The following is a 10947-nucleotide window of genomic DNA, read 5'->3' as shown; positions in this document are numbered from 1 at the left end:
TAAGTCTGATCAGAGCATCTGCACTAGTAAGTATGAATAGAATATAAGCATCCTAGGATTAAATATTAGGATTGACTTTGATTTCTCTATAGAAAATGTGAGTGTGAGCTTCTTAGGGCTTCTCCTGAAACACTTTAGTTTACAATAAAAGTTAGTCTATAAATAAAACATCTCACAACTATAAGGATAAAGTTAGTATGAAAACATGTTCTCTCACCTCTATGAGGATGAAGTTAGTAATGAAACATCTCTCACCACTATGAGGATAAAGTTAGTAATAAAACATCTCTCACCACTATGAGGATAAAGTTAGTAGTAATAAAACATCTCTCACCTCTATGAGGATAAAGTTAGTATTAATAAAACATCTATCACCACTATGAGGATAAGGTTAGTATTAATAAAACATCTCTCACCACTATGAGGATAAAGTTAGTAATAATAAAACATCTCTCACCTCTATGAGGATAAAGTTAGTAGTAATAAAACATCTCTCACCACTATGAGGATAAAGTTAGTATTAATAAAACATCTCTCACCACTATGAGGATAAAGTTAGTAATAATAAAACATCTCTCACCACTATGAGGATAAAGTTAGTAGTAATAAAACATCTCTCACCTCTATGAGGATAAAGTTAGTATTAATAAAACATCTCTCACCTCTATGAGGATAAAGTTAGTAGTAATAAAACATCTCTCACCTCTATGAGGATAAAGTTAGTATTAATAAAACATCTCTCACCACTATGAGGATAAAGTTAGTAATAATAAAACATCTCTCACCACTATGAGGATAAAGTTAGTAATAATAAAACATCTCTCACCACTATGAGGATAAAGTTAGTAGTAATAAAACATCTCTCACCACTATGAGGATAACGTTAGTAATAATAAAACATCTCTCACCTCTATGAGGATAAAGTTAGTAGTAATAAAACATCTCTCACCTCTATGAGGATAAAGTTAGTAGTAATAAAACATCTCTCACCTCTATGAGGATAAAGTTAGTAGTAATAAAACATCTCTCACCACTATGAGGATAAAGTTAGTAATAATAAAACATCTCTCACCACTATGAGGATAAAGTTAGTAATAATAAAACATATCTCACCACTATGAGGATAAAGTTAGTAATAATAAAACATCTCTCACCACTATGAGGATAAAGTTAGTAGTAATAAAACATATCTCACCACTATGAGGATAACGTTAGTAATAATAAAACATCTCTCACCTCTATGAGGATAAAGTTAGTAGTAATAAAACCTCTCTCACCTCTATGAGGATAAAGTTAGTAGTAATAAAACATCTCTCACCACTATGAGGATAAAGTTAGTATTAATAAAACATCTCTCACCTCTATGAGGATAAAGTTAGTATTAAAAAGGATCTCTCACCTCTATGAGGATAAAGTTAGTATTAATAAAACATCTCTCACCTATATGAGGATAAAGTTAGTATTAATAAAACATCTCTGACCTCTATGAGGATAAAGTTAGTATTAATAAAACATCTCTCACCTCTATGAGGATAAAGTTAGTATTAATAAAACATCTCTCACCACTATGACGATAAAGTTAGTATTAATAAAACATCTCTCACCACTATGAGGATAAAGTTAGTAGTAATAAAACATCTCTCACCTCTATGAGGATAAAGTTAGTATTAATAAAACATCTCTCACCACTATGACGATAAAGTTAGTATTAATAAAACATCTCTATGAGGATAAAGTTAGTAATAATAAAACATCTCTCACCACTATGAGGATAAAGTTAGTAGTAATAAAACATCTCTCACCTCTATGAGGATAAAGTTAGTAGTAATAAAACATCTCTCACCTCTATGAGGATAAAGTTAGTATTAATAAAACATCTCTCACCTCTATGAGGATAAAGTTAGTAGTAATAAAACATCTCTCACCACTATGAGGATAAAGTTAGTAGTAATAAAACATCTCTCACCACTATGAGGATAAAGTTAGTATTAATAAAACATCTCTCACCACTATGAGGATAAAGTTAGTAATAATAAAACATCTCACCACTATGAGGATAAAGTTAGTATTAATAAAACATCTCTCACCTCTATGAGGATAAAGTTAGTATTAATAAAACATCTCTCACCTCTATGAGGATAAAGTTAGTAATAATAAAACATCTCTCACCACTATGAGGATAAAGTTAGTATTAATAAAACATCTCTCACCTATATGAGGATAAAGTTAGTATTAATAAAACATCTCACCTCTATGAGGATAAAGTTAGTATTAATAAAACATCTCTCACCTCTATGAGGATAAAGTTAGTAGTAATAAAACATCTCTCACCACTATGAGGATAAAGTTAGTAGTAATAAAACATCTCTCACCACTATGAGGATAAAGTTAGTATTAATAAAACATCTCTCACCACTATGAGGATAAAGTTAGTAATAATAAAACATCTCACCACTATGAGGATAAAGTTAGTATTAATAAAACATCTCTCACCTCTATGAGGATAAAGTTAGTATTAATAAAACATCTCTCACCTCTATGAGGATAAAGTTAGTAATAATAAAACATCTCTCACCTCTATGAGGATAAAGTTAGTAGTAATAAAACATCTCTCACCACTATGAGGATAAAGTTAGTATTAATAAAACATCTCTCACCACTATGAGGATAAAGTTAGTAATAATAAAACATCTCTCACCTCTACGAGGATAAAGTTAGTAATAATAAAACATCTCTCACCTCTATGAGGATAAAGTTAGTAGTAATAAAACATCTCTCATCACTATGAGGATAAAGTTAGTAGTAATAAAACATCTCTCACCTCTATGAGGATAAAGTTAGTAATAATAAAACATCTCTCACCACTATGAGGATAAAGTTAGTATTAATAAAACATCTCTCACCTCTATGAGGATAAAGTTAGTATTAATAAAACATCTCTCACCACTATGAGGATAAAGTTAGTAGTAATAAAACATCTCTCACCACTATGAGGATAAAGTTAGTATTAATAAAACATCTCTCACCACTATGAGGATAAAGTTAGTAATAATAAAACATCTCTCACCTCTACGAGGATAAAGTTAGTAATAATAAAACATCTCTCACCTCTATGAGGATAAAGTTAGTAGTAATAAAACATTTCTCACCACTATGAGGATAAAGTTAGTATTAATAAAACATCTCTCACCACTATGAGGATAAAGTTAGTATTAATAAAACATCTCTCACCTCTATGAGGATAAAGTTAGTAGTAATAAAACATCTCTCACCACTATGAGGATAAAGTTAGTATTAATAAAACATCTCTCACCACTATGAGGATAAAGTTAGTAATAATAAAACATCTCTCACCTCTACGAGGATAAAGTTAGTAGTAATAAAACATCTCTCACCTCTATGAGGATAAAGTTAGTAATAATAAAACATCTCTCACCACTATGAGGATAAAGTTAGTATTAATAAAACATCTCTCACCTCTATGAGGATAAAGTTAGTATTAATAAAACATCTCTCACCTCTATGAGGATAAAGTTAGTAGTAATAAAACATCTCTCACCTCTATGAGGATAAAGTTAGTATTAATAAAACATCTCTCACCACTATGAGGATAAAGTTAGTAGTAATAAAACATCTCTCACCACTATGAGGATAAAGTTAGTATCAATAAAACATATCTCACCTCTATATGAGGATAAAGTTAGTATTAATAAAACATCTCTAACCTCTATGAGGATAAAGTTAGTAGTAATAAAACATCTCTCACCTCTATGAGGATAAAGTTAGTATTAATAAAACATTTCTCACCTCTATGAGGATAAAGTTAGTATTAATAAAACATCTCTCACCTCTATGTGGATAAAGTTAGTAGTAATAAAACATCTCTCACCACTATGAGGATAGATTTAGTAGTAATAAAACATCTCTCACCACTATGAGGATAAAGTTAGTATTAGTATTAATAAAACATCTCTCACCTCTATGAGGATGAAGTTAGTAGTAATAAAACATCTCTCACCTCTATGAGGATAAAGTTAGTATTAATAAAACATCTCTCACCTCTATGAGGATAAAGTTAGTAGTAATAAAACATCTCTCACCACTATGAGGATAAAGTTAGTAGTAATAAAACATCTCTCACCACTATGAGGATAAAGTTAGTATTAATAAAACATCTCTCACCACTATGAGGATAAAGTTAGTAATAATAAAACATCTCACCACTATGAGGATAAAGTTAGTATTAATAAAACATCTCTCACCTCTATGAGGATAAAGTTAGTAATAATAAAACATCTCACCACTATGAGGATAAAGTTAGTAATAATAAAACATCTCACCACTATGAGGATAAAGTTAGTATTAATAAAACATCTCTCACCACTATGAGGATAAAGTTAGTAATAAAGCATCTCTCACCGCTATGAGGATAAAGTTAGTAATAAAACATGTTCTCTCACTAGTCTGAGGATAAAGTTAGTAATAAAACATGTTCTCTCACTAGTCTGAGGATAAAGTTAGTAATAAAACATGTTATCTCACTAGTCTGAGGATCCACCAGTGGATGTGATGCAGGTTGTGGATCTGGGTCAGGCTCAGCTGGAGTAGAAGGACCTAAAACACACATAGAAGTACAATAAACAATACAAAAAAACTAAAGTGTTACATTACATTATAATACTGTCATAATGTTTATCACACTGAGTATGAATGATTGAACTATTAATGGACACTGACCAGCAGTGGTAGGAGAAGATATAGACTATTAACTAGATAGTAATGGTTCTCAAGACTTCGCTTGCCTCTTGAAGAGGGCGGTCGGCATCCTTTTTTTCTCTCCCCCTCCTGTCTGTACTCCCTGCACTCCATGCTACTCGTGCTCTCTACTCTGCCTCTCTCTCGTCCAAATCTCTCGCCAAATATGGAACTAATCAGCTGGTCCCTGAGTGCATTTGACAATTTTTTTTCGGAAAGACATGCAGGAGCTGGCGAGACCATTTGTCCACAGGGGACATTTTCATCTGGGTATGTTAAAGACCCCTTTTATGATAAATGGGGGGTCTTATGTTTAAGTGTACTCAGCGTGGAGGATGTGGAAGACCTCTACATCATTGGATTTATGGTAGCAGGCTGGGTGCTATCGGAGATTGGCCTGGGCCTGACCTACCGGAAGATTTCGAAAGGAGCAGATGAGGGGGCTCCAAAGCTGGCCTCCGTGGTGAACGAGCTGTGCAGAGTGGTGGGGTCTCAGACTGGAGCCTAGTGGAGCTTAATCGGAAGCTGGACACTCAGTTTGTGGCAAGATTGGAGCTAAATCGGATGTTGGACTCGAGCCTGGAAAGAATCTCCGAAAGACTCATTGCCCAAGACCGGAAAATGGACATCACCTTGGAACGTGACCACACTGCAGGGGACATTACTGTGGGCGCAGCTGGACAGAGGAGAGGGTGACTAAAATGTATCCTCGCCTAAAATTCCTGACTACCCGGCCATTGAATCGGATTCCCTTCATGGATAGAGATGAGACAGCGGAGAGAAATCACGCGCCCCAACCCCCACCCTCCCTCCTCCCTGACACCTGTTGTGTCTTTCAGACTGGGCCGTGTTCGTTTCCTCTGAACCCGCCATGATAACGCAGGACTTTGAGACAACGTGACATGACCGTCGGAAGATATGCCGGGAACACACTTACACAAACACATGAGACATGAACTACCACCAAACTTTTTCTCATGGACAAACATGTCTTACACACAGCCGCCTTCTACCCACCCACCCCCGCACCCTACCAATCTCCCTGCTCCACCCCCGCACCCTACCAATCTCCCTGCTCCACCCCCGCACCCTACCAATCTCCCTGCTCCACCCCCGCACCCTACCATTCTCCCTGCTCCAGCCGGGTTATCTTTTTTTCCTCCCCCCGCGCAGCTCATCCCTCTCGATGGTATGCGTGGGAGGAGAGCTTTTTTGTGCCTGGCCCAAGCCCCCGACTACAACCCGCCCTGCCCCCCACCCAAGAACTCTGTGCCTGCACGATACAATGATAATTGTTATGTGATGTGATGTATGCCTCCCCCCTCCCTCTCTGTCTAAACCCACACCCCTACTCTGCCTCCCCCCTCCCTCTCTGTCTACACCCACACCCCTACTCTGCCTCCCCCCTCCCTCTCTGTCTACACCCACACCCCTACTCTGCCTCCCCCTCCCTCTGTCTACACCCACACCCCTACTCCGCCTCCCCCCTCCCTCTCTGTCTACACCCACACCCCTACTCTGCCTCCCCCCTCCCTCTCTGTCTAAACCCACACCCCTACTCTGCCTCCCCCCCTCCCTCTCTGTCTACACCCACACCCCAACTCTGCCTCCCCCCTCCCTCTCTGTCTACACCCACACCCCAACTCTGCCTCCCCCTCGCTCTGTCTACACCCACACCCCTACTCTGCCTCCCCCTCGCTCTGTCTACACCCACACCCCTACTCTGCCTCCCCCTCCCTCTCTGTCTACACCCACACCCCTACTCTGCCTCCCCCTCCCTCTCTGTCTACACCCACACCCCTACTCTGCCTCCCCCCTCCCTCTGTCTACACCCACACCCCTACTCTGCCTCCCCCTCCCTCTCTGTCTACACCCACACCCCTACTCTGCCTCCCCCCTCCCTCTGTCTACACCCACACCCCTACTCTGCCTCCCCCCTCCCTCTCTGTCTACACCCACACCCTACTCTGCCTTCCCCCCAGCCCTCTTTTTCTTTTTTTCTGATGCAACAAAGCTGAGGGCAGCGCCGTAATAATGGCTGCAGCTGTGTAGTTCAATTGTTGTCTCTACCACCCCCCTCTCTACCCCCCCCCCTCTCTACCCCCCCCCCCTCTCTACCCCCGTTACTGCAATGAATGTCACTGAAACAAATTCCTATCAACTCTGTTGACATGGCAATAAAATAATCTTGAATCTTGAATCTTGAATCATTCAGAGAGAGATAGTATTAGAGCAGGTTCTCACCATAGCAGTACATTTAGACTATTAACTAGTACAGCAGGTTGTACAGAATACATGTAACCGGTGTAGTCTGTCTCTCTCTGCGTTGTGTTGAAGGGACTAGACGGACCCAGAACTCTAGAGACAACCTCCGTTTATTCTGACAAAGAATAACAACAGACACATCTCCACGTTAGTTCTTAGTAGTGCAAGGACTCCTCTCTAAACAGAGTTGAACAAACACTGTGTAAATCATTGTGCAACAAGTACAATGCTTATTTTGTTATACAGAGAACAACAAAGACACCCACCTCGTTCCATGCGGAAATACAGAAGGAAGAGGTGGAGGTGTGGCAAGGCATTTATACGGGGGGCAAGGAGGAGACTTAAAGGAGCTGTGACCTCTAATGCATTCTTATACACATGAACCATGGAGAATTAAGTCAGGTAGAAGCACTTATTTGTATCATATTTTGTGTAATTATATAACACTGTTACATTCACCCCCTCAGAATTACACAAAATTAGCAACCCACATCTCAAACAACACAGGCCTCAGGAAAACAAAACCACAAAACAGTGGAATGACTCAGCTATAGCAGCTACCCATGAGAAGGTTAAGAGACCAGAGATCCGCTTGACTAGCGAAACCTCACAATACTCTGTAGGCAACATGAGGTGCCTTATACACCACACATATCCAGGCCATAGTTGAAGTGGGCACAATAAAAAAAAAACAACAGATCAAGAGGCAGTCAAGAAAAAATTAAAAAATGAAACCTGGTAACACAATCATACATGAACATTAACATCAACCATTGCTTCACGTTGAGTCATAGACTCAATCAAACGACATACAGGCTTGATGACCCTACCAAACCTAGAGGTCAGTCGGGAACCTGCATCTCGGCCCTGAGGTAAATCAGAACAGGCAGGGGAGGGGACTGACACAGGGGAGGGGCCTGGCATAGGGGAGGGGCTCGGCATCAAAGAGGCATGCGGCCCAGGAGGGGCATGTGGCATAGGGGATGGATTAGAGGGGGCACACAACTCAGACAAGTCATCCGGAGCCAGGGAGGATGTTTTGGATGGAGGGTACAGACTGGCAGTGTCTGAGCCACCATCAGTGGAGGACTGTCCACGGACCCATGACGCTGTACGATCATCACAATCACTGACACAAGAGAGCGAGTCAGACAGATAGGGTGCAACAGTTGCTGCTGCTGTATCCACACCCGACACCTCAGTCCCACGCGGATCCGTCACAGGAGAAACACTGGACCCACTGGCGGCAGGCTGAGAGACTGTGGCTAAGGAGTCATCTAAGGGCAGGAAGTTGACTGGCAGCAACAAGTTGCGGTGTACTACTCGCTCATGACCCTCCCGGTTCCTGATCCGGTGAATGTGGAGAGCAGGATTCGAGGCAACGGCGGTGTAGACAACAGAGTCCCACTTATCAGAAAGCTTCCGTTTCCCCTTCACGCCCTTGTTCGCCACCACAGCACCCTGTCACCAGGAGAGAGCGGCAGTCCCTTAGCCCTCTTATTGTATTGGTCAGACTGATGTTTCTGCTCAACTGAACTGTTCTTCTGGGCCAGGAGCATAGCGGACTGCAGGTCGCCTACCAAAGACTTCACATAGGCATCAAAGTCACAGACAGCGTCATCCAGTAGGACCTTCCTAAACATGAGATCAACTGGCAATCTGGGGACCCTCCCAAACATCAAGTAGAAGGGAGCAAACCCTGTGGTCTCATGGACAGTGCAATTATACACGAAGGTCATGGACTGGATCATCTGAGGCCACTTCAGTTTCGATCTCGGGGGCAGTGACCTCAACATGTTGCCTAAGGTGCGGTTGAACCTCTCTGTTCCCCCGTTCCCCATGGGAGGATAAGGAGAGGTCCTTGATTTGTCAACCCCAGCCAACTCCAGCAGCTCTGCAACCAGCTCGCTTTCAAAGTTTGCACCCTGATCAGAGTGGAGACACTGGGGAAATCCATAAACGCAAAAGAAACTATCCCACAGCTTCTTTGCCACCCTTTTCGCCGTCTGGTCTGCATGTGCCAACTTCGTTAAGTGATCAGTGATCACAAGAACATCCACAGACGTATTGTTCTTGTCTTCAGCAGACCAAAAGTCGATACATACAAGCTCCAGAGGGGCAGATGTTGTAATGCTTTGCAGCCGGGCCCTCGCTGCAGGCTCCAGAGTCTTGCTGAGAACACATCTGTGGCAGCACTTCACATGATTGCGCACGTCTTTCTCCATATCATACCAGAAGAAGCGCTGGCGGGCCAGTGACAGAGTTCGGGGCAGACCCTGATGACCAGCCTGATCATGAACACCAGACAGTGCCTCCGACTTCAAGGATTCAGGCACAACAAACTGAAACCTCTTGTGCCTAGTCAGTGGGTCTTTCGTGACCCTGTAGAGGATGCCATTCAGGAGTGTCAGCTTCTCCCACTGCCTCAAGACTCTCAAGACTTGCTGGTCCTCTTTGCAGCGCTCACGTCTGGAAAGTCTGAGTTTCCGCTCAACATAAGAACAGACTCTCAAGACAACGGGATCCTGCTGCTGGTGGGATTGGAGGTCAGTGAGGGACATTGAAGGGAACATGTCAGAACCTGGTGGGCTCAGTGTGGCCAGATGGCCAGCCAGAGATGCTGCACGCTGCTTCGGGACAGTGTCCCACTCATCAGGGAGAGAGAGAATAGAGGAGACGTCACCCTCCGACATCGAAGTGTGCCCAGCAGCAGATGAAGACAGTGACTGGGGCTGACATGTCAGCCGGAAGACATCCTGGACACACTCATGCTGCACATCACTGACCTGTTGCAGCAGTTTAGTGTATGGTTCAGATAACAGGCGCTGGCTCAGAGGCTTCACGAATGGATCTCTGCTGAGGGCATCGGCCACCACGTTCAGTTTCCCAGGAATATGTTTGATGTCGAAGTTGTACGTGGCAAGTTTGGAGACCCAACGCTGCTCACAGGCATCCAGTCTTGGCTTGTATGTGAGGGGGTTGTTGTCTGTCCAGACAGTGAATGAATGACCCTTGAGCCAGTGACTGAACTTATCACATACAGCCCATTTAAGAGCCAAGAACTCCAATCTATGGGCAGGATAGTTGGCTTGGCTGCGACTGAGAGACTTGCTCGCGAAAGCTATCGGCCTTGCCTTCTCCTCACCCGCAGGCACCTGAGACAAGACAGCACCCACACCATCTAGGGAAGCATCAGTGGAGAGCATAAACGGCCTGTCAAAATCAGGATGTGCCAACACCACACTGTTGAGGAGTGCGCTTTTGAGATCCTCAAATGCCTTCTCACAGGCAGGGGTCCAATCCTGGGGTGTCAGCTTACGGAAGGTTCAAGCCCTCCGACGGCCACTGGCACCCTTAACCTTCCTCTGCTGACCCGACGTTAGAGAATAGAGAGGCTTTGCAGTAGATGAGCAACCGGGGATGTAATGCTGGTAGAACAGGGCCATGCCTAGAAAGGATTTCACTTTCCGCTGAGAAGGCGTACAGCCATCGACATCCATGAGGTCCTCCTTCTTGAAGCCAGAAATGACAGCCACCTTCTCCTGGTCAACAGCGACACCACTGCTGTCTACCACGTGATCTAGGAACTTCACTGATCTACGGAGAATTTCTTCTGTGACAGCTTTAGGTTGTTGGCCCTGAGACGTGAGAAGACCACCTCAAGCCGCTTCAGGGATCCTTCCTCGGACGGGGCAAAGACCAAGAGGTCATCAAGGTAGCAGAGGAGACTGGAGAAGTTCAGGTCGCCAAAGATGCTGAGCATCATCCGCATAAAGGACGCCGGAGAGTTGCACAGGCCTTGGGGAAGCCTGTTGTACTCGTACAGACCTAAGGGTGTTGTAAAAGCTGTGTACCGTGTTCACAGCCCTCAACATCAACATCTGCCAAGCCACAGCTTCTGAGCTGCTGTAAAGGGTCGAGCCCAGG

This window comes from Electrona antarctica (assembly GCF_951216825.1).
Source record: "Electrona antarctica genome assembly, chromosome: 9".
Taxonomy (NCBI): domain Eukaryota; kingdom Metazoa; phylum Chordata; class Actinopteri; order Myctophiformes; family Myctophidae; genus Electrona; species Electrona antarctica.
This window is presented reverse-complemented; position numbering follows the sequence as displayed.